Source organism: Lissotriton helveticus, chromosome 3_1, assembly GCF_964261635.1.
Source record: "Lissotriton helveticus chromosome 3_1, aLisHel1.1, whole genome shotgun sequence".
Classification (NCBI taxonomy): Eukaryota; Metazoa; Chordata; class Amphibia; order Caudata; family Salamandridae; genus Lissotriton; species Lissotriton helveticus.
In genome coordinates, this window is record NC_136061.1 from 193590748 (window position 1) to 193615936 (window position 25189).

The following is a 25189-nucleotide window of genomic DNA, read 5'->3' on the forward strand; positions in this document are numbered from 1 at the left end:
AACATACACCCATCGTCACTTTTACCCACTGACAGTGCACTGAGTGCTACCTCATCTTCTAATGTCGTACTTGTTATTGCTTTAATTTGTTTGCACATATATGGGATTCAGTAATTCTTTAATAGTCTAGCCCTATTCTCATACTATATATATGATAAGCTGCACATATCTCACCTTTATCCCTATCACTCACTGTCCGCTACCTCACTTACCTGTTGGTTCTTCGATGTAAGGTACTTCACGATGTTGCACTGATTACTATTATTACTACCTCAGCCACCTCGTTTAGTCATGTAAGCTGCTCCCTACCACCTTCTACACCTAGACTACCCCGCTGCTACCTCGTACAGGCTGATGTGTAAATATGATTCCACCTAACCGGCTCTACCTCTCATATTTTGTACATGATGTAAGTTGACTGCTACCTCGCATTTAGGATACATTAAGTAAGCCGCACCTATGCATTGTTGTTCTTGGAGTGCTCTGACTTCTACCTCTTACACATTGATGCACTGACTTCTACCTCTTACACACTGATCACTCACAAGTGTCACTCCTTTGCACTGTATTTAGCGGCTGACAGTTCTTATTGTCGTCCTACCTCCTACACCCAACATCACAGCCTTCTATAATGGAGCTCATCGGCACGCACACTTTTAGAATTAACTACCCTCCCACACTGACCAAAAAAGCCACTAAACGTTTCAAACATAACTTCTTGAGGTCGCACCCTGAAACACCTTTTGCCGACACCTACTTCTCACAGGGCAATGGAGCCCTGAATACTGACATCATCTTCCACACCTCACGCAGAGCCCAATGGAGAAAAACTTTCCTATCCCTGCTCACCGTCTCCACCACCAGGAAAACATCTCATGGCCTAACTCTCTCTATCACACCTTCCCACCTCTTCCCTGGCAGGACTACCATTACTATCTACAATAACGGGATCGTCCTAATTCAATCCACGGACAAGAACCTGGAACTACTAGACAACCTGTTCCCCAAGTTCAAAGAACACCTTTCCATGCAGCGGACCCCCACCCAGAACTCCACCAGCATTACCACCCCTGACATCGCAGCCCCCACCTACAACATCCATACCCCTAGCACCCCAGTAAATGGCCCACCTGCTGTTAACGCCCCTCACTCCCCCAGAACAGTCATAAATGTCTTCACCCCATATACTAGCCGCCCCACTAACATGACCCATCACACCCCCACCCATACCTCCCCCATCCCTCTCCCCCCCGACATAACAACTCCCACTCACAACACGCCACCATCTGAACACACCACCGCTCGGAGCTTATCCACCCCTCCTCCCTTCCCCCCCACGGCAGACCCATCTCCCTCCCCAGCCCTCTCCCCACTCCCACCCACGAGTCTCCCACATCTGACATATTAACTTTCACCCACACGCCTCCATCTGCACACACCACTATTTGGAGTCTATCCACCCCCCTCGCATCCCCCCCACGGCGGACACCTCTCCCTCCACAGCGCCCTCCCTACTCCCACCCAAGACACTCTCACCCTCCCAACAAAAGATACAGAACATACCACCTCTCCTACCTCAGCATCCCCCTCTCTCCCACCTCCTATTCTCAGCCCCCACTTCCCTCCTGTCTCCCCCACTATCCTCAGCCTTCACTCACTCTTCTACCCAACAGCTCTGTCTCCCACTGACGTCACTTCCCATGCCTCCCACCGACCTCCCATTTCACCTACTTCACCCACGCCCCTCGCCCACAAAAAGGCCCCCACCTTGAATGCCATCCCACTCCTTAGCACCACAGAACGCTCCAACAACACTAGTATATCCACCCCCTCGTTACCCTGCTCGCTTTCCAACTCACTACTCAATGACTCACCCATGGCTCTCACCACAAACACCATCCCCAATCCACCTCCTGACCAGACTTTATACACCCTCCAGCAAGTCAAAGAGGATATTCTACAAATCAAAAAAGATGTCCACGCAATAAAAGAGCTTCTCTCCTCACAGCCCAGTCTACCTCCCACCATCCCTCTACCCTACAAACGACGCACCCTCCCTACATACACTCGCCTCCAACGACACCCGCGCTGGTCGACTATCCCCGTTCGCACTAACGCCCACCGCCCCCGTCGTGTCCTTAACTCATTGTCGGACCGTGACTTATGCTCTCTACTACACTCTTATGGCCCAGGTCCGGTAAAACGCATATCCAACACACACATCCCCATACCTACAATTCTTACAAACCCTCTGAGGCTCCCAACACTCAACAATAGAGGTTCCGTCCCTAACAACCTCAGAAAAGTTCCTCTCACACTAGAAAGCTCGACCACCCTTCTCTCTCCCAAACTCAAATGCATCCTACTCAATTGCAGATCGGCCCAGAGACACTCCTCCGACATCGCTGATCTCGTCTCAGCTAGGGATCTGGACCTAGCCATCCTAACTGAAACGTGGCTTACTGAAGCCTCTACCCCGATTATGGACATACTAGTCCCCCCCAATTATCATATCATTAGGCTGGACAGGTCTCCTGGCAAGACGGGCGGGGGAATTGCATGCATTTTTAGGAGCAACCTCTCCGTTAATAAAGTCACCCCCCCCTCCCTCTCCTCCAGTGAACTCCTCTGCCTCGACATCACCAGCGAGGGCAAACAAGTTTGTGCTTTACATCTCATCTATCACCCGCCTGGTGACAATCTCATATTCACCCAACAACTCATGGACATGATCACTTCCAATGCCGGTCGGCAGACCACCCAAGTCTACCTGGGTGACTTCAATCTCCACTGGAACGATCAGAAAGACGCAGTGGTGAATGGCCTCAAAACTTTCCTTAATGCGCTTGACCTCACCCAAATATGCGATAGACCAACACACGACAAAGGCTCGATACTCGATCTCATCATTGCCAAAGAGAACTCCACACAACTGGAGGAGATTCAACCCTGCGACTGGTCTGATCACCATATTATCACCTTCTTTATCAATGAAAAAGTTAAACTTAACCCAGCTCAACCAATCAAATCCAAAACATGGAAAAGGGACATGAAGAACCTCAACCCCTCTACCCTGCCTCCCCACATCGGCAATCTCCTCCTTCCCCCTTCAGGTGCCTCGGATGTTCAATCACTGATGGACCACTACCTTGACTCTATGAACACAGTAGTCAATGAAGTCGCCCCACTGCAACTGAAGAGAGTCTCCACCAAAACCTCTAATCCCTGGTATGATGATAGTCTCAATGACGACATGCGTACTATGCGAATGGCAGAGCGCACCTGGAGATCGGACCCTTCAGCACTCCACCTCAAAAGGCTTAAGAACAAGAGAAATGCCTACTTCAGGAAAATTAAGCGCACAAAGGCAGACTTCTTTAGACGCCAGTTGGACCAAGCAAAAAACAGGCCAAGAAAGCTGTTCGAACTAATCAAGACCCAAACAAAGACACAACCCCCTACAATCAAACAGCACAACTAGCGACACCCCACACTGTGAAGCCTTCTCTGCTTTCTTTAACCACTTGGATGCTAAGGCATGCCGATCATGCCCATTGACTTTCCATTGAAATCAATGGAAACTCCATGACGAGTCACCCTTGTCATTAGCGCTGAAGGGGTTAAGATAAAGACTGACAATATAAGAAATGACCTCATCATGGATGTAAGTAGATTCCCCAACATCACCAGAATGTCTTGCACTCAACCTAAAAACAAGGCATCTTGGCTGCACTTCGATACCTACTCGGAAGAAGAATTACACAAACTGCTCTGCACCGTGAAGCCCTCTAATCACCTCACAGACCCTCTACCTGCTAATGTAGTAAAAGACTTCATCCCCTTGCTCCTCCCTCTCTGGACCAAAATAGTCAACAGCTCCCTGCAACAAGGCCTCATTCCGGACTCCCTCAAGGTGGGGCAAGTCACGCCTATACTCAAGAAACCCACAGCTGATCCGTCTGACCTAAACAATTACCGGCCCATCATCAATATCCCCACCCTGGCCAAACTGCTGGAAAAATGTGTCCAACTACAACTAACTAAACACATTGACCAATTTGACCTCCTCAACCCTCATCAATCAGGCTTCCGAGCGAAACATAGCACGGAAACAGCTATGACACACATAATTGATGACGCCCTCCAAATTCTTGATCGCAATGAGTCCTGCCTCCTCATCCTTCTTGATCTCTCGTCAGCATTTGACACGGTCAAACATGAGAACTTGCTGGAGCTGCTAAGCACTAGAATGGGTCTATCGGGAACTGTTCTCAAATGGTTTTCATCCTTCCTTCACAACCGGTCACAGAAGTTCAAGATCAACAATGTGCTATCTACACCTGTGCCTGCAGATCTAGGTGTTCCACAAGGATCCTCTCTCTCCCCCACACTGTTCAACCTCGTCATGGAACCACTCGCCACCTTGCTCCAAGCTTCCAATGTCCAATTCCATATGTATGCCGACGACACTCAACTCTACCTAAAGCTACAATCCCCGGAAGACATCAAACATCTGAACTCCACGCTCATAAACACTCAATCTTGGCTGGCAGACAATCACCTCAAACTAAATGCTCTGAAAACCGAGTTCCTACTCATCTCACCCCCGGCGAAAATTTCCACCACCCAAACATGGCTCAATAACCTAACAGCACTCAATGTCCAACCTACCATCGTGGATTCGGCGAAATCCCTAGGCATCACACTCGATGCCAAGCTCAACATGCAGCAGCACGTTAGCAAAGCCACAAAAGCAGCTAATTTCCAAATCAACACATTGAGGAAGATTAAACCCTTCCTCCCTGCTGAAGACTTCCGAAATGCGGTACAAGCTTTAGTCATCCCTCGAATAGACTACGGACTTGTGGCCCTCAGCGGACTCCCGCTTTCCACAACTGCACCCCTAAGAGCCTCCCTGAACGCTGCAGCGAGACTCATAACTGGCTCAAGAAAGCATTCGCATATATCCCCAGACTTAAAGGCTCTAAAATGGCTGCCTTTTGAAGCCAGAATACAGTTAAAAATTGCAGTTATGACACACGCGGCCGTGCACCACAATGCACCCAACTACCTCGCCCAAAAGTTGTCTATATCAGGAGGTTCGAGATCCAATAGAAGTTCAAAAAACTTACTCCTGAAACCTCGTAGATTCCGGAAAGAGAAAACATACAAGCGCTCCTTCTCTGGAATGGCACCCGGGTTCTGGAATGCGCTCCCGCCTGAAACCAGGCTGATCTCCTCCGCTGCACTCTTCAAGAAAGAGGTGAAAACCATCCTTCTGGCCAAGATCTCCTGAACACTATTGGTGCTGGATCGGAAACTCTGCATTGCTATGTATCACTGTTCACCTGTCCTCTGGCACTATACTTCTAACTCGTTGGTGTCATTACCAATATATGATACACGTTGGTTTACTGATTCACTCTCCTGATACCCTCACTCAGTGTTCTCTCTACACTAAGGCTTTGGTAGAAGCCATCCACACACCCAAGGTGCACCTGAACACCTCTGTGTTGAGATCAATGACTCGTACCGTCTTATATTACTCGTTTACCTGAGTGTATATTGATATGCTTTATGTATGTTACTATTATCCTATCATGTTAGTGACTATTATACTGCTCCTATTATACTGCTCCCATTATCTCTGTTCACTCCCACTGCCCCTACCCTGTCTTTGTGAAGCGCTCTGATATCTGTAAGGATCTTGTTCGCGCTATATAAAACTTTGAATAAATAAATAAATAAATAAAATGAATACGGAAGAGATAAATCAAGATGACAGAATAGAGAACATAGTGTCTTTGCCATCCACGTTCACCCCCACACTGGACCAGGTTGGCCCAGAAATGGCTATATTTGAAAAAGTGGTCTTAAACAGACTGGAACAAACCCTCCGGTTTATTCCTAAGCCCAGATACAACATCTCGAAAGAAGAATATACTTCTCTCAATGAATTGAAGAATAACAAATCCATTGTCATTAAGTGTAGTGATAAAGGAGGAGGTATAGTACTCATAGACTCTATGAACTATGAGACATATATGCTTAAAATGCTAAATGATCCCGCCTTTTACAAAAAGATCAAAATCAAACCTACAGAGAGAGTAATTAAGGCAATCTGTAAAGTAACAACAAGAGCTTTCAATGCAGGAGTCATCAACAAAAAAGAGTATGAATTTTTAAAATAAATCAGAGAAAAAAGTGTCATGCATTTATGGAGTGCCGAAGATACATAAAAATCAACAGGACCCTCCATACCGTCCCATTGTTTCTACAATAGGTACTCCCACTGAAGCAGTTTCTAAATACCTTGACAACGTATTGAGGCCCTATATACCCCTGACACCGTCCTATATCAAAGATACAGGGGATATAGCAAAGGTGGAACATCTCCCCTACAACCAATGTAGTGACCTTCTAGTCACTTTAGACATTGAAGCATTGTATAGCAATATCCCTCAATTAGAAGCTATAAATGCGACCATGTGGTTCATTGATGAGTACTGCATACCTTGCTCCAAACAATTCATTCATGAATGTCTATCAGTAGTTCTCAAAGAGAACGTCTACCAGTTTGGTGACCACATGTATCTTCAAACTAAGGGCGTGAGCTTGGGGGCAGCCATGGCTCCGTCGATAGCGAACATTTATATCGCGCTATTTGAATCTAAACACATTTACAACGAAATGCACCATTTTTTGAGTCTGTTTCCCATTGGTAACGATATATTGATGACATCTTTTTTATTTGGACCAATGGGGAACAGACCCTGCAAGAATTCTTAATCTGGCTTAATCTTGCTGACACCAACCTCTGTTTCACTGCCCATACTGATTCATCGCGAGTAGAGTTTTTAGATATCTACATCAGACACAATTCCAACAAACTTGAGCTAGATCTATACACCAAGCCGACGGCGAGGAATACTCTCCTTCATTTCACAAGTTACCACCCAAGGAGCCAGAAGGACAGTATTCCGTTTTCTCAATTCCTCAGAGTAAGACGGAATTGCACGACTTTGAAAGACTATGATATTCAGTCAGTTACCATGAAGGGCATCTATCCCTTTTCTTGTCTCCCAATAGCTGGAACATTCTTAAATTGGTAGGAAAGGAAATCTCCACTTAATAAAATAAACATGTAATTATTTGTCGGCCTGAGTCTAACCAGTTATCTTTGTTGCATAACTAAGTCCCTATTTTTACTTTCTTCTGATCTTTGTGAATCCTCTTTGTTTCTTTGTTACAATGTTTACCCTTTGCATGACAAGACGATATTGATGTGTGCTACTGTACTATACCTTACAAATTGTCTATTAAAATGAATTGTTGTAAAGCGGTATATCAAGTTATATTATCAATTCTCTGGCTTCAATGTTCAAGTTATATGCTTAAGTGAATATATTGATCATCTGCACATTTAGCATAAACAAAATAGGTTTTTTAAAAATATTTTCTATCTATTTTTAGCTACAAGATGGTAGCATCCTGAGGAAGACACTCTCAACGTGTCGAAACGCGTAGACGAAAACCATCTTTCCTTCATATCATTGGGAATATTTGTACATATAATAATTTGCATGTATCGAATATTGATTGAAAGAATTTTTATTGTTATTTTTAGTTGTTTCTATGTCACTGATTACCTTCATGACATCTTTTATCAAATTTATTAAATTAAATTCATAAATGCTATTTTTGTGCCTGATTATCTATTATTAATTTTTTTTTCTTGAACTTTGCCAGTACTTGTGTTTTGCCTGGGTGTGCTATTTTTTCATAATTTTTTCATAACTAGCCCCCCAAATATACACGTCCCTGCCTGTTTGGCATTCATTTTTTGCTAAAAGTGCTTTTGCCAGCATGAAAGGAGCACTTTCGGAAAAAAATAATAATAATGGTCAGCTTCACATACCATAACCTCATGATGGACCGCTTGAATAAAGAAAAATGAAAACATAAACCCACACAGCATATATTTGAAGTTTTCTTTCAGCATGTGGGGGACATTTTTCTTTTTTTGCTGTCTGGGATCACCAGGGTGTATCTGGTAGTCTCCCCCTGTGCACTCACCTTGAAACTAGGGCCATCGTCCCTGTGCAAGTGAAGTTGGTGACCCCCAGGCCCCAGGAAGAGGTCAACGTAAAGCTAGGGTCATCACCTTTGTGCAAGAGAAATTGGCTACCTTTGTGTGCTAGGAGGTGACCACCACGAAGGAAGGGCGATTACCCTGGATCGTCCCACCAAGGCTGCTATGAAGAACACTTACAGTTTGCTGAAGGACCAGTGGAGAGGATGTCCAACACTGATGCTGGCTGGCTGAAGACTGAGGAGACCTAATGATTCATAGGGGAAAGATGGTGAGAGACCGCTTTGGGAGATCCATCCTTTCACTGGATTTTTCGCCTTTTGCTGAACCATATATTTTTGCTGGCTTTAGAACTCTGTGCTTACCCCTGCTATTCAATAGTCGAGTGCATGTGCCCCCTTTAAATGTGGGTGATTTGCCATATTCCTAATTGGTATATCTAAATTACCTATAAGTCTCTAATATATTGTACCAGATATACCCAGGGCCTCAAAGTTAAATGCAGCACCTATTGTGCCATCCACTACTGTGGCAGTGCAAACATGGATTCAGAGATCAATCACACAGAAGGGGGCCTCTAGTCAAATAAGTAGTAAACCTGCGTATAGTGGGCGTAGTGAGGCTACGCGGAGCACCACAGAGTTTAAAATAAACTCCGCAAACCCAGGATGAATATGTGGACTCCAAGAGTAATAAGGCTAACCTGTTTAAGCTATAGGTATACAACAAGCAACAAGGCACCTTTCCTTCAACTGTTCAGCTAATCAGTGGGAACTGTACCTGGACTGTACACTGCTGTCTACCTCTTCCTGACACCCTGGAGTCGTGGCCTGCTTTAGAAGTGTACTTCTGTGGTGGATTGGACTTAAGGAACTAATGCCGGAAGGTAAAATCTTCAACCAGGATGATAACCTGGGTGATGTCTCTGACTCGTACGCTCCGTCACGGTGAAAGTCAAATTGCACCTAGCTCCTAGTCTACCATTGACTATGTTAATGTTATTATTAATGGGTACTTCTAGAGCACACAGCTACTCAGTAAGAGTGTCCCAGCGCTAAGGACCTCAAGCAGGACTGTTACTGTTAATGAGAAGGGGGTAGATTTAAGGTTGTTGTTGAATTAACCAAGTTTTCAGTTGCTCCTGAAGGTAAGTCAGGTACCTGTCTGAGTGATAACAGCAGGAGGTTCCACACATGGGTAACCTGAACTTGGTGTGGTGCGAAACAACGTTGGAACAATCGCCTGCTGCTATCATTGTCACTTTACGCTTCTTGGCACTATTGTTACATAACATTTTAAAAATTCTTATCTCCAGTTCCCCTTATTGGATTTTTGTCATTTTGGTATCAAGTTGTTTATTAAATGTTACTCTATTTTTCCAATTTAGTGTGTGAGTTTTATTGTTTTGCTTTTAACTTTATTAGTGTTTTGGTACTGCATGAATACTTCACACATTTCCGTAAATTAACCCTGTCTCCTCTGTGCCATAGCTAACAGGGTGGTGAACTCTGGTTAATTCAGTGACTTTGAGGATTCACCTTAACAAGGTTTGTGATTAATCCTTGATGTGGGTAATCAGTCACCCTCAACCCAAATAATATAAAAATCCATCTTCTTTCAATTGCGGACCCTCAGCATCAGGAGACTGGAGCTCGCAAAGGTGTGCCCCGGTCCTCCTGCCCTTGCTGGCCAAAATCAGGAAGGGAAAGACTGTTCAAGGTCATAATGTCTGCCTGGGACTTGCATGAACATAGTGCATCGCACTGCTGAAGTTCACTCTTCAGGCCATCTGTAGACTTTTTCATGTGTGGACCAGCGTTGGCTATATCTGAAACTCACCTCCATCATCGAATGGGGAATAACCAGCTAGAAGAGACATAGAGAATCGGAATACAGCCCAGACTGACTCTAGTGTGCTGACCTTAAGAAGCTGTGGAGAATACTTAGTTTGCTGCCTCTATGCTTTGTGTGCTTATCTTCGAATATAACTTTTTTCATAAAAGTGAGTATTTGACTGGACAATAAGCTTACTATGGTTACTGTTTACACTTTGAGTCTGGCGTCTGTGAATGCCTCATACCTACCATCCCCTCGAAGAGCACTGAACTGTTCAACCGGCAATATCACCAAGATTTAAGTGCTGAAATCGTTAGTATTCGGCCCAGTTACTTAGGACACATAGTAGAATGGACCATGGACAACAGGGGTGAAAGGCCTTAACCTGCAAGGTTTCACCCAGTAACTCCTGCTTGCCCCATTGTACTATAAAAGATTTTTGACAATAATCGTCTTTGGTATAACCCATAGTACACTCAACAAACCTATCTTTGGTATACCTGGGATGTAACCAATGCAACTATTATCTGATGTAATTAATGATGGAATCAATGTAACTACCTCTGATGTACCCCACGTTATTAACTCAGAAATTATCAATGTAACGATCTCTAATGTATCTAATGCCACTTCCTGTAATATAACTACATCTTATTTAACTATTGATAATATAATACTATATCTCCGATGTAACCAAAGATGAAATTGTATAACTATCTGTGATGTAACCAATAGTGCTACACAGTAACAATTTGATTGCAAAACATTGGTGTACTTCCTTTCCGACACCGCACTCTCATTAAAAATGTATCATACTATCATGAGCTTAATGAATATTATTGAAAATACAATCTCAGAACATGCATGAGATTTTTGCCAACAAAAGAATCCTTTTATACTGATGACATGGTCAATAAAACAAGCACTGACAGCAGCTGTTAAAGGATGTCCTGTTTGTGAGAAGTGATGCATGAACGGCCAGTGATGTTACCATTATTTGTCACAGTGTTATTATTAGCAGAGCTACTGGAATTAATGCATTGTGTGGTCGCAACAATTTTTGCATAATTGTAGATTTGACAATTATGTCATAATCTATCATCTTGTTACATAATCTATCATCTTCTGCATAATCTGCAGATTATAACCCCAAAAATGTGGGGGCATATTTACAAGGAAGTGCCGCAGCGCTGCAACGCAAGCCCTAATGGCTGCGCAACACTGCGGCACTTCCAAAGCACAGTAATGCAACATATTTACAATATGTCGCATTCCTGTGCTCTCCCCTGCGCTGGCGCACAAACTGCTACCATGCGCCGGAGCAGGCACCCTTGCACCATGGTGCAAGGATGCCTGCGTCATGGGGAGATTGTTTTTGTGCAGGAAGGGGCACCTTCCTGCACAAAAACAATCACTACAGGCATTTTCCTCTTTCCATGCATACTGTAGAATGCAGCACGCATTAAAAGAGGAAAAAACGAGGAGAAATGGAGAAATGAAAACATTTCTCCTCGTTGCGCTAAGCCACCCCTGGGGTGGCGTACCATTCAGACGCATTCCCAGATTTACAATTCCTCATAAGTCTGGAAATGTGTCTTGTTCCATGGGTGTTGCGCGGGAACTCCCACAACAACACTCATGGAACGCCCCTTTCACACAAAGTGCTGCGTGTAAAGAGGCCATATTTACAAGGACAAGAAAAGCTACGCAGGGTAGCTTTTTATGTCCTTGTAAATATGAAGCCCTAACATGCGCCACCAGTACGTCACAAAAAGTGACGTACTGGTGGCGCAGGGGGCTTGTAAATCTACCCATTTGTTTCTAGCTCAAATGGTTCAAAAGTTACAATGCAGCGACTTCTATTGGTGAGCAGTGGAAGGCCCTTCGCAAAAGTTGACTGGTCACCTTATGTAGCTTTTATCTACATTTGGGTGTTAAAATAGTACTAATGAGGTGTAACTAATGCCCAGACAGTGTTAACAAAATGACAAAATAATCAAGTAATACCATCACAAATTGTGCAGCATAATTTGCCTTTTCCTGCTGCATAATTTACTCAACCCTGCAGCATAATTTGGCCTTCCCTTGCCGCATAATTCCAGTGGTCCTAATTTATTGGCAACCACACAATGAAGAAAAGGACTGTGATATTAAAACCGGCCTGGCTCGGGCGGCTTCTTCCTAACTTCTAACAGCAGTGAAAGGAAACCGAGTCCGCCCACACCCAGACTGGCTTCCCTTCTGGAAGGCTTTCCCAAGGTCACAGAATCTCATTTCACTTTCGTTTCTAAAAATGGCGGTCTGTCCTGAGTCCCAGGCTGGGGAAACCCCATCCTGTGTAGGCGGGAAAGGAATGCAGCCTTGGACGTGCTCGCCCACGCGCTGATTCTGCAAAACACGTCCAGATCCAGGCGTGGGAGCTGGGGACAGGCTCACATGAGTGTGACGGACAATAGGCACTTTTCACTTCTTTCCATTCATCACTTTCAGCGACAGACCGACAGCAGCTGCAAAGTTAATGGTTACACGATCAGGCCATGTGTGGAGAAGTGTGGCTCACTGGTTAGAGGAGGCAGACCCTGAAGCAGAGGTCAGACCCGGGACCAGGGTTCAATTCCCGAAGCGGCAGGGTCTTGAGCCCAAATATCCACGGACTCGATAATTCTCGCTTCGGTGCCTACTTGAATCACGGGTTCACACTCTGCAGCTCTGGGCATTAGCCTGCTTAATCTCCACTACGGCCCCCCCGCGGCAGGATGCCTGGCTTTCACCTTGGGGAAGCCAGGACGGGTTCCCAAGGCAAGCGCCGAGATGCCGACGGGTAATCGAGCGCTATATAAGAACGCATAATAATAATAATAATAATAATAATGGCATAGAGGAAGCCTTTTGGAACCGCATATTATATTTATTTATTCACATGGTGTTCATTGATGCTGGGTCATGGCTGTTTCAAAGCGCTGAGCAATGGAAGGACAGAGTTACCTCGGGGTCAGGCTGGGAGCAGGTGGCATCAAATGATACGAACACTTCAGGCTTTAGAGCAGTTACCCTTCGTGCAATGTTTCCTTTGTGTTTTGTCATTTTGTTTTTTCTTCTATATTTGTAATTATGTTTTTTGTATTCGTAAATCTCACTTCTGTACAAATATTCATGCCATATACTGTATACATTGTAAATAGTAATGTAATCAGGGTTTTAAGTACGCCGGGTCGCACCGGGTCTGAGCACCGGCAATTTTTTAAGGGGCCCTTGAAACGGGTCTCTTTCGGGCTTTGGTTTGTGCCTGCTGTCACTGCAGTCCGTTTTTTCCCGGACTGTGGTGACAGCAGGCACATGGATGTGCGCGTGCTCACACTGCTCACTTATCACTAGTGGAGATGTTACGCCACGAAGTCATGCCAGGTGAGCGTTGTAGGGGAAGGGAATTTCTTTAAAGAGAGTCATTTTCTCCCTGGATTTTCCTTCACTTTTTGAAACGCAGGAGCATCAGCATTATCGTGGTGTCACCAGGGCTGTAGGTGGAAACTTTTTCAATAGTATATACAAGCCATAGTTGCTGCATATTTATCTTAACACCTTCGATGCTGATGATGGCCCCCAGGCGTCATGCATCACGGGGCTCGTGTGCTGATGACGGCTGGGGGCCGTCATGAACACGCCCATTCGCGATTCTGCCGCATAGGCGCAGAATCGCGGCCGCACCCGCAACTAACAACCATTGACAAATAGTCATGACTTGTTGTAGGTATGATGTTATTTGTTGTATCATATATCTGGAAGCAATGGCAGAAACAGCAAAATACAAGTCAGGCGGCACACTATGCTAATCACAGATTTTTAGCGTGAGTGTTTTTAAGTGACACCCTTAATTACATTGACCACGCCCCTTTTAGAGACCACCCAGTTTTCTCATCCCACTTAACCCCTTCACCGCGAGGCTAATTCCCCTGTGATGAGGGGGGGAGGGAGGCCGCACACGGCGCCACGGGGCTTATGACAAGCTCAGCTCGTCATGAGCACAGCTCGTCATGAGCACAGCGCCACTGTGCCTCATGACGAGCTGAGCTCGTCATGAGCACCCAAGGTGTTAAAACCCTGAGTGTGCTCTATTGCTGTTGACTACATAGGAGCTTTATAAAACGGTAAATAAATGTAATGCAAAAGGCATGTGGTAGGCAGGATGTGAGATGTGTTTCCTGGGCTCTCCTCACCCTCAAAAAGTCTGAGTTGAAGCAAAGGGATAGAGGGATAAGCCTTGTACTCAGAGTGTTCTGCCTCCAAAATGTAACTTAAGGGTTGGGCAGACATTTTCTTCCAACTAACTGACCATGGGCTTCTGGACAACCAGTAGGGTGACAACAAGTTGGAGACGGATAAGGGAACAAATACATAGGATGCTTTGTTCACAAGATATGGCTCTTGGTCTTTAGCCAGTGAAGGTCCATCAGAGCGGGTGTGATGGGGCATGTACTCTTTATGCCGGAAACAGGCTGATGCACGGTTCTGTCCTCTTAAGGTCAGAACTGCAGGGGTAAGGGAAATCCTTTAAAGTATATGGAGCAGCAGCAGAATTCCATTCATGGTGATAGAACACATTTGGATGACTTCCGGTAGCAGTGACAAATATGATTTTTCTTTTTGCATAGGAATTGACGAGAGGTCCAGAGATGGTAGCCGTTCAAATGAGAATATAGGGTAGTCGCCATTATTGAGTAGCCGGACCTCAGCACTCAAACACAGACATGTCTGATGCATTCAGCTTTCGATGTGTGTTAGTCAGGCATATATTAAGTCATGATTCCAATGGATCTTTGGTTACCCTTATGTGAACCTGGGAGTTATTTGATGTGGATAACTCATGTTATATAAGTCAAGGGTGTTGGACAAAGGTACCATGTCAGCACTGAGAAGGGTTGTAGACAATATCAACCTTCAGGTAATGTAATGAGAATCAAATGAAGTTCCAAGAGATGAAGCCTGATAGACAGGAAGGCAGAGGAAGAACCTGACCCCCATGGTGTTGTATGCCCAGAAAATGTGATAGGCCTTTGCTCTTTTCTCACACTCTGGTTATATCATTTATTTTCTGTTCTGGCTCTTACTACACATGTTACAGAGTTCCGGTCAACTCCTCGTAGCACCTTATAGCAGCCTGGCTGTCACATCAAGGTCAATTGAGATTGATATTTTGTATAAAGCGCACAAATGCCCGAAGGTATCTTGGCGCTAGCATATGAAAGGTTAGCGACCAAGGAAGACAAACTAAGGAATATAAAAAAATGAATTTAAAATGATTCCTAAGACTAATGCAGGTGTGCAAAAAGCCAAAGAAAGTTTATTACCCTTGATGATTATCTCAGTCTTGGATAAAGCAGATCAGAGAGCTCTCCTAGGAGTTTCCCATAAGAATTTCTTTTTCAGGTTCCCTGGCCCTGTATTGTGCAAAGATTTGTAGGCCATACAGAGTGCCTTAAAAGCAACTCGCTTTTGTGATCAGAAGCCAGTGGAGCTCCACTAACGTGTGAGAAACTGAATTACATTTGGGGTTTCTCCTAAGGAGACAAGCAGTTGCATATTGTAATAATTGAAGTTTGTTCATGAAGCTTTGCTGAACGCCCAGATACAGGGCATTACAATAATCCAGCCTGTAAAGTACCAGCGCAGTTATCACTGTTTTCTGAAGGTCAAACGAGATAAAAGGAAGATTTTTTCTCGACATTCTTAAGAGGAAAAAGCAAGAGGATGAGAGCCTATTGATCTGATCAGAAAATTTAAGATTTGCATCAAAGATCACTCCCAAGTTCTTGATTTTTGGGATGGGAGAAGGAAGGGGACCCTAACATTGCACTCACCAACAGGAGTTCCAGAAGGAAAGATCCTTTCCAAAAAGGAGGACCTCTATTTTATTTCAATTTAATTTGAGTACATTGTGCCTCATCCAACAGACTACTTCACTCATGCAGTTGTTAAAGCATTGTGAAACATCATCAGCATTGTTAGAAATTGGCACCATAATTTGGGTGTCGTCGGCATACGAAATAGTCGAAAAGCTGACAGAGAGGATCAGCCTAGCTAAGGGGGCTACATACATGGTGAAGAGTGTGGGGCACAATGATGACCCCTGGGAGCACCACAGGGCAGTGACAAGGTTCTGGACATGAATTCTCACAGGGAAACAGGCTGCTCTCTGTTGATAAGAAAAGAGCAAAACAGATCTAATGCCATTCTGCAGATCCCCATCTAATCTAAACGATCTATGAGAACGGAGTTGCTCACCGTATCGAAGGCTGTGGATAGATCCAGAAGGTTCACGGCAGCCTTCCCTCTTGTGTCCATGATAGATCTAACCTCTTCAGTGGCCGCTATCAGAGCTGATTCTGTGTTGTGGTCTTTTCTGAAACAGTATTGGGCACCATCTAAGACTTCATTGTTATCTAGGTAGTCATAGAGTACAGCATTGAGACACTTTTCAAGGATGTTTGCCGGCATTGGCAAGCACAAAATCGGATAGTAACTTTTTTCTCGTTAGGATTGAGATTGGATTTCTTTAACAGAGGGAGTATGGAAGCCTTTTTCCAATTGGTTGGAAATTGTCGGGAAAATATAATGATAATCAGTAGGGAGGTAAGAGGGCCTGCCACCGCCCCTGCTATTTCATGAAGGCGTTTTGGGTGACATGGGCCTCTGACATGGTGTTAAGTATAAATGTAGTCACTCCTTCTGTCGGCAGGGGAATTTCAGAAACTTAGTATTCCTGGTGTCTTAGGTTTTGGTCCCAATGCCAGAAGAATTGACATTGCGTCAAATTCCCCATAGACTGCCTCTACTTTATTTTGAAAAAAACTGGCTAGTCTGTCACAAAAAGATTGACGGGCATCAGGGCATTAATAAAATGAGGGCAAGAAAGGGATTTAACAGGTTTAAAAAGCTCTTTTGAGGAGATTTTAGCTAAATTAAGTTTCTCAGTAAATTAATTGGATTTCTCGAGTGTAATAAGGTCCTGGTATTCTTGATTAAGTTGTTTGTATTTATCTCTTTCGACTGAGCTATAGTTTTCTTCCACTTTTTCTCTTGTCTACAACATTTTTGTTTGAGGGCCCTGATTTTAGGAGAAAACCATGGAGCCATAGGTTAGTTTCTGTGAATTTTGGCACATTTAAAAGGAGCCAGTTTAGTGATTGCTGAATTAATCCAATCAGAATATTTAACTGTGGCTACATTGTATTCGCTTGGAAAAGGGGGAAAAGTAGCAGTTAAAGTATCTGTAAATTCAATTTTATAGATCTTGTTCCATGTCCGGTATTTTAAGACCTGCGCAGTTTTATTTGATGATGAGTTTACAGCCTCAACTGCAAATGTAGATTGTTCATAAGGATGCCATCTTGGGTGTGGTCTGCCGTGTGTGTGGCAGTATTCACCAATTGGTTGCCATTCACAAGAGGTTAGCCTTTTTATCCAGAATAGAAAAGAAATGCAAGTGAGTTTGTACATATCACTTTACTTTCAGAATGCTCTAATACTTTTGTTTTGCGGCGATATCAAAAAAGGGTCGCAAAACGGTTGCTACAGAGGCAAAGCCACTATCTAGGCCATAAGGGTTGCCATTTTGGAATGATGAAGGGTAGAACTGGGCAGCTGCCCATACACACTTCCTCCCACCTGGCTCTTTCACCCATCCTCTCCCCACTCTGCCTGAGCCAAGCCCGACAGGCTTCTCGAACTCCAGTTCACTTTAGTAAGCTACCCAACTTTCATGCCAGCTGCTCCCTGTTCCCATGAATGGTTGCCCTCCTGTGATGCCACCGCTGGTTGCCACAGGAGCAGGAGCTGGCAGGGGATGTGGAATGGGACCCTCGTGGTCTAGGGTGTCGAGGTGAGGAATGAACAGGAAATGCCCATGGAGCACCAGGGGACCCACCACACATGGTATATTTCAGCAGCATGTGATCACTAGAACATGTCAACAGCTGCATGTGATATTAAAACATGTGGACAGTGGCATGTGAACAATAGAGATTTCCTTCCTCTGACCCTCTTCTCAGGGATTAAGCAAGTTGGCCAATAGCTGAGCAGAAGCTGGAGTGGTGCCTCTAGGTCCCAGCACCTCCATGGTCCATGTGTCAGGAGTTAAGCACACTTCTCATGGGAAGTAGGTGGCTTACAATGTTATATGTTGGTCCCTGCTCTAAGGCGTTACTCCAGAAAACTGCTTCTAGCTTCCGGGGTTCATACATGGGGACCCAATGGACCAGGAATAAAGGGGGCTCACTCAAGCCTAAGGTAAGAACTGCTTCTAACTCTCAGTTCCGCACTTTAGAGGAGATATTTACAGCCGTCACAGCCTCTGCAAATCCTCGTCCTGCCAACAGCAGCTGTTCTGTAAAGACTCTGGGCCTGTCTTCTTGGCCAGCTCTGGTGGTCTCTTCACCTGGGCAACTTCAGTCCCAGAGACAACACTGCAGGGCCCACTCCTACAGGGCAATGCAGCAGGTCCACTAACGGCGAGTCCACAGTTCCCATTCCGTCAGGTCACTACAGCAGGTCCACTGCCCGCCAATCTAATGGGGAACATTGGGAAGCCAGTGCAGTGCAGTGAGCCATAGAGGGAGATTCCAAGGGGCTCCATAACTTCATGTTAGGAGTAGGCGCACTCACAAATCGACAGTCGAAAGCTCCTCAGCTCATTCTGCCAGTGCAGGAGTTTACAATTGGAGGTGGATAATTCTGCCATTGTTGGGAACTCCATCCAATCTAATGTTGATACATTATGGCACAACTTCTAGCTGACTCTAAGGGAAGCATTCCCAATGACTGTCCCACTCAGCGTGGTAGGAAAGATTCAACATTGTGAATCTTCCATAAATATGGTTCCTTTAGCTCTCTCTGCTTATCTTCAACGATGCAGACAGCCTCTTTTCCTCTGAAAGCCATAAGAGGGCTCCCTTATGGGCAATGGAAAAAATGTATATCCTCTGCTGCTTCTACCTAGTGGCAAGCAAAATTCAACACATTTTAGACCCAACGTGCACAATGTGGCAATCAGCATTAGTTAATCCCCTTATCCAAAAGAAAGGGTGCATTTATTTTTAGTACCCACATATACCACAAGGCCTCAGCATCACTGCGCGTCAGGCCAACTACAATCAGACGGGTCCCATCTGTCACTGTGCTACCTGTGTGCTGATGATGATAGTCAGAGAACAGTCTCCCTTACTCAGCCTACCTGTGTACATGCGTGTATACACATGACATGCACAACCTGCTCTGAGACCCTTGTCCAAGCTACAAGAGACCTTCCTCTTTAGAAACTAGGTACCCCTCTCACCCTCAGAGTACTACGCCCTCTACTCAGCACTTGGACGCCCTCGGGCAGCAGCCGCGCTATACAAATCCCCTTTTCATTTCATTCAAGCTATCAACAGGCCCTGTCAGTGATACTATTTGAAAGTCTCACACCACAGCAGAGGGCAACAACCAGAGCTAGAGGCGTAAAACTGAGGGTTATTACAGTTAATACCCACATCTCTACAGCACCTATAAGTGAAGCTTGTAGGATCTCAGAGCTAGGAATGAGTACTACAGGATCTCTGGATATGAAACCTGGTGGATGTCAGAGCTTGGGGTAAGATTTAAAGGGTGTTAGGGTGAAGAATGACACTCATCTCTTCTAGGAATACCACCTGAAGTATTTCAAGGACATGGATACAACTGTTAGGAATTCCATCCTAGTATTAAAGATCAACTTTGATCAGATATTGAAGAAAAGGTAGCAGCTTCAAATTTCATATAGACAGGTGCAAAGATCCTACATTAGTTACTCTATATGTCCAGGCATAGCAATTATTTGTCAAAATACAGTTTGTATGCCCAGATATAGCCATTTTATGCTAGGTACAGTTTTGAATGCAAAGGTACTTGCCAAGGGACCATTGATACAGCTTCATGTGCACTTGTAGAGCCCTTATTTATCCAAGAACAACTTCATATGCCAAGACATAGCAATAAGGCCATATACAATACCAAACAGGATGTACACATATGCTCATACTTACAAGGCGCACATCAAGTTACAGATAGGCATATACAAACACTTGTTCCACTTACTTGGATGGTATAGTTTGTGGTAGATAGGCGAAAGCCATCTATGTTTCGGAATTCATTAACAGTGCCACAAACCGGCTGAGAGCTCTTTTTTCAATGGTGAAGAAATTAGCAGGCTCTAACACCTCTCCCACCCCTCCTATTCTGGGGGAAATCCAATGCAACGAAATCGCTGACTTTTTTATATCTAAAGTCGAAACGATCTATAACTCTCTCTCATCCACTCATTCTCGGACACATCCTGAGCCTCCCTCTTTGGGAGAACATGGATCCCCATCTCCTGTGGTACAGATCTCTGAGTGGCCCTTGTTAGATCAGAGTTCGTTCCTCGATTGCTTGGCTAAGGTGAACTCAGGCTCTCCTCTGGACCCAATTCCCATTGATATTCTCCAACAGTTATCTCCCGACCTACTCTTGGTCATTCAAGAGCTACTGAATTCTTCATTACGGGAATCTACTGTCCCTGAAGAGTGGAAGAGAGCTATGGTGGTCCCACTTTTAAAAAAACCTGGCACAGACCCCAAGGCGCTTTCGAATTTCCGGCCTATCTCTTTGCTGCCTATGTTTTCAAAGATCTTGGAGAGGCACATCAACATACATCTTACCTCTCATGTGGAGACTACAGGATTCTTACACCAGTCCCCGTCGAAGTTTCGCACCCATTTCTCCACAGAGACCACCCTCTTGGGGGTTACCGAGAACTTGCGTTCTAGCCTTGATCAGGGCGAAACCACGGCGCTTATTCTTCTAGATTTAAGCGCCGCATTTGACACGGTTTCGCACCCTGTCCTTCTGAAAGCACTGAAGGCCACTGGGGTGGTCGGACCTGCATTGGCTTGGTTGGCCTCTTTTCTGCGTTTTCGTTCATTTCAGGTTGTTTCTTCTAACTTTTCTTCTTCAGTCCGATCATCTGCGCATGGGGTGCCTCAAGGGTCCTCACTGAGCCCTATGCTGTTTAATATCTATGTGAGGCCCCTGGCTACCATCGTAGAAAATGCTGGTCTTTCCCTTTACTCATACGCAGACGATACTCAAATTATCTTCTCTCTTTCTTCGGCCAAGCTGTGTTCGCCATCCGCTCTCAAACAGGGTCTTAGTCGAGTGGCGGAGTGGATGCAGACCAACCTTTTAAAACTGAATGGGGACAAGACGGAAATGGTTATTTTGGGCAAGCATAAACATCTTTGGGGCCCCCAACATTGCCCCCCCCCAGAAATGGGCCCTCCACCCCTTCCTGTTGCGCAGGTACGAAACCTTGGTTTTGTTTTGGATGACTCGCTCTCCATGCGGCAACAAGTGGTTAGAGTGGCAGCCACCTGTTTTACCATCTTAGGGTGGCTTCGGAAAATCATATGGATGCTCCCTGACTCTACCAAGCGCACTGTAGTCCAGGCCCTGGTCATCTTTCGCCTGGTCTATGGCAATGTGCTTTACTTTGGAGGAACTCAGGAGATCCAGAGGAAACTCCAGCTTGTTCAAAATTCTGCTGCCCGTCTCTTATGCAAGGTCCCATGGAGATCCTCTATCTCTCCATATCTCAAAGACTTACACTGGCTTCGCGTTGAAAGCCGAGTCAAATTTAAGTCCCTTTGCTTTATTTATTTATTTATTTATTCAAAGTTTTATATAGCGCGAACAGGATCCTTACAGATATCAGAGCGCTTCACAAAGACAGGGAAGGGGCAGTAGGAGTCAACAGAGATAATGGGAACAGTATAATAGTCAATAACATGGTAATAACATGGATAATAAAAACATACATAAAACCAATCCATATACAATCAGGTAAGGAAGTAAGATAGGACAGCACAAGTCATTGATCCCACTACAGAGGTGTACAGGTGGATCAGTAAACCAACGTGTATCATATCTTGGTCGGTAGTAAGAGAGTAGCGTAGTAGTGCCCCCAACAAGTAGAGTATAGTGCCAGGGGATAGGGTGAGCAGTGATACAAAGCAATGCAGAGTCTCTGAACCAACATCTATAACGATCAGGAGATCTTGGCCAGAAGGATGGTTTTCACCTCTTTCTTGAAGAGTGCAGTGGAGGAGATCAGCCTGGTTTCAGGAGGGAGCGCATTCCAGATCCTGGGTGCCATTCCTGAGAAGGAGCGCTTGTAAGTTTTCACTTTCCGGAATCTACGAGGTTTCAGGAGTAGATTTTTTGTGCTCCTATTGGATCTCGAACCTCCTGATATAGACAGCTTTTGAGCGAGGTAGTTGGGTGCCTTGTGGTGCACGGCCGCGTGTGTCATAATTGCAATTTTTAGCTGTATTCTGGCTTCAAGAGGCAGCCATTTTAGAGACTTTAAGTCTGGGGATATGTGCGAATGCTTTCTAGAGCCAGTAATGAGTCTCGCGGCAGCGTTCAGGGAGGCTCTTAAGGGTGCTGTTGTGGATAGCGGGAGACCGCTGAGGGTCGCAATTCCGTAGTCTATTCGAGGGATGACTAAAGCTTGTACATGTATAAGATTAAACACGGGTCAGCACCGGCCTATCTCCAGTCTCTTGTCCAACAATATGTTCCTTCCCGTCCTCTCAGATCTTCATCTCAACGGAATTATCTGATTCCACGTTTTAAATTGATGAGAATGGGCGGACGCTCCTTCTCCTGTCTGGCTCCAAAACTGTGGAATTCTCTTCCAGCTGCATTGAAACATGGTCAGCGACTAGCTGCCGCCTCCCCCCCAATCCGGCACCCAACACCCAGGAACGTGGACACGAGACGTGTTTTACTTTTTGGAAGGCGGGCGCTAGTCGCCCGGCCGTATTTATTAAAGTATGAAATTAAAAAAGGTTTAATTGCATAATCAACAATGAATACAAAAATCAGCAGGACATTCAGTTATACAATTGTTATCAACAAGTTTGAGAGCCTGACCTTAACAAAACTCTAATACAAGTTGTTCCTAGCTTAAACTAAACATCCTATCTTGATTTTTGTACATTTCTGGCCATATGGCAGGGTCACTACCGGTGTCAGGTCCTACAAGCTGCGCCTCCCCCATAGAAGTGCGCATGCGCAGTGTTACCCCGGGAATTGCCCGGTCTACGCCCCAAACTCCATTTACCCACTAAAGGAGGGCCCTTACTCTGCGCCGGTGGCGTCATGAGTCCACGCGCGCGGGGTGGCTACCAGCCTAAGGAAAGCGTGAACTACTCCTACCCGCGCTCCTTTGCATATTACCTTGCCCCTGGAGTACTGGGAGTGGCCCGCAGGCCCCTCCCCCCGGGCGGGAACCTCCATAGGATGATGCCCGCCCCCTCAGACCTCAAATATGTGCTCACCGATAATGACCTTACCGCATGCCCCATACCTAATAAATACGACGACCTATGGAAAAAATTCTAAAGGACAACTACACTGGCTAATAAATAACAGTATCCACGCATAGTTAAAGGGGAAAAAGGCCTAACGACACATGGCATAAAATTACAATTCGGTTCACACATGTTATTCAAAATTACAATATCAACGTATAGCTACAAAGGGAAAAAAGGCCTAAAGACACATATCTTCAAGTACAGTTCACTTTACACATCACTTTCCTACAAAGGGGAAAAAGTCCTAACAACAGATCACAAAATACAACAACAGCCTACTCTCTCCCGCGGTCCATACCTTTGGAACTTACCATTAAACCGGACATAACGCTGCTTAAACTTTGTACCAAGGGATGGTGGGTGGGAAACAAAGAAGCCCCGAACGCGGGGCACAACGTTCAGCGAGGGAGCGTCCAGGGACAAGGGGGTCTCCTGGGCGCTCCCTACCTCTTATTCCCGAGGGGCCGGGTGGCCCCTCCTAACGCCCGCCCCCCCCGACCCGGAACCAGTCCATTGAATCCGGGTCAGGAGGGGCGCCGGCCAATCGGCGGTGGGCCGCGCCCCCAGGGCACGCCCCCACCGTCGAAGGACCCGGGAGAGGAGGTGAGACGGTCGCCGCGCCGCCATGCGTGCGGGGGGGCCGAGGGCCCCCCCTTTTCACATGGTCAGCGACTAGCTGCCGCCTCCCCCCCAATCCGGCACCCAACACCCAGGAACGTGGACACGAGACGTGTTTTACTTTTTGGAAGGCGGGCGCTAGTCGCCCGGCCGTATTTATTAAAGTATGAAATTAAAAAAGGTTTAATTGCATAATCAACAATGAATACAAAAATCAGCAGGACATTCAGTTATACAATTGTTATCAACAAGTTTGAGAGCCTGACCTTAACAAAACTCTAATACAAGTTGTTCCTAGCTTAAACTAAACATCCTATCTTGATTTTTGTACATTTCTGGCCATATGGCAGGGTCACTACCGGTGTCAGGTCCTACAAGCTGCGCCTCCCCCATAGAAGTGCGCATGCGCAGTGTTACCCCGGGAATTGCCCGGTCTACGCCCCAAACTCCATTTACCCACTAAAGGAGGGCCCTTACTCTGCGCCGGTGGCGTCATGAGTCCACGCGCGCGGGGTGGCTACCAGCCTAAGGAAAGCGTGAACTACTCCTACCCGCGCTCCTTTGCATATTACCTTGCCCCTGGAGTACTGGGAGTGGCCCGCAGGCCCCTCCCCCCGGGCGGGAACCTCCATAGGATGATGCCCGCCCCCTCAGACCTCAAATATGTGCTCACCGATAATGACCTTACCGCCACAGGCCAGTATTGTTAACCGACGATCTGGCCTCCCCCTCTAGCCCCTGCCTAAGGACACACTCCTCCTATCCCAGCCCTCTAGCCAAGCCCAGATATTGTCAGACCATAGGACATTACCCTCTTCTGTCAAATGAACCCCGTCCTTCAAGTAATACTTGTGACCCCAGATGCACCCATGAGGTATTGACTGTAACACGGGGGTTCGAAACAACCTATCCAACCGTGTGTTGATCCTCTTTACCGAGTGATTCAACGCCCTGACCGAATGACCCCCCCGCCACTGAAGTCGAGGTATTAGTTGTGACCATACTAGTGTGCACCCGGGGCAGGTCCTAGCTATCCAACCCGCTGTTGAGATAATCTCCTCAATCAAGATGCGCCTGCCCAGTGTTGCCAAATCGTTCTCCCCAAGGTGAAGTATCACCACTGACGGTGGAGCCCGCTGGCGTGCTAACAGCCCTTGGAAGAATCCCCTGAACTCGTGAAGACACAACCCTCCCCTGCCAAAGAACGTGATATTCA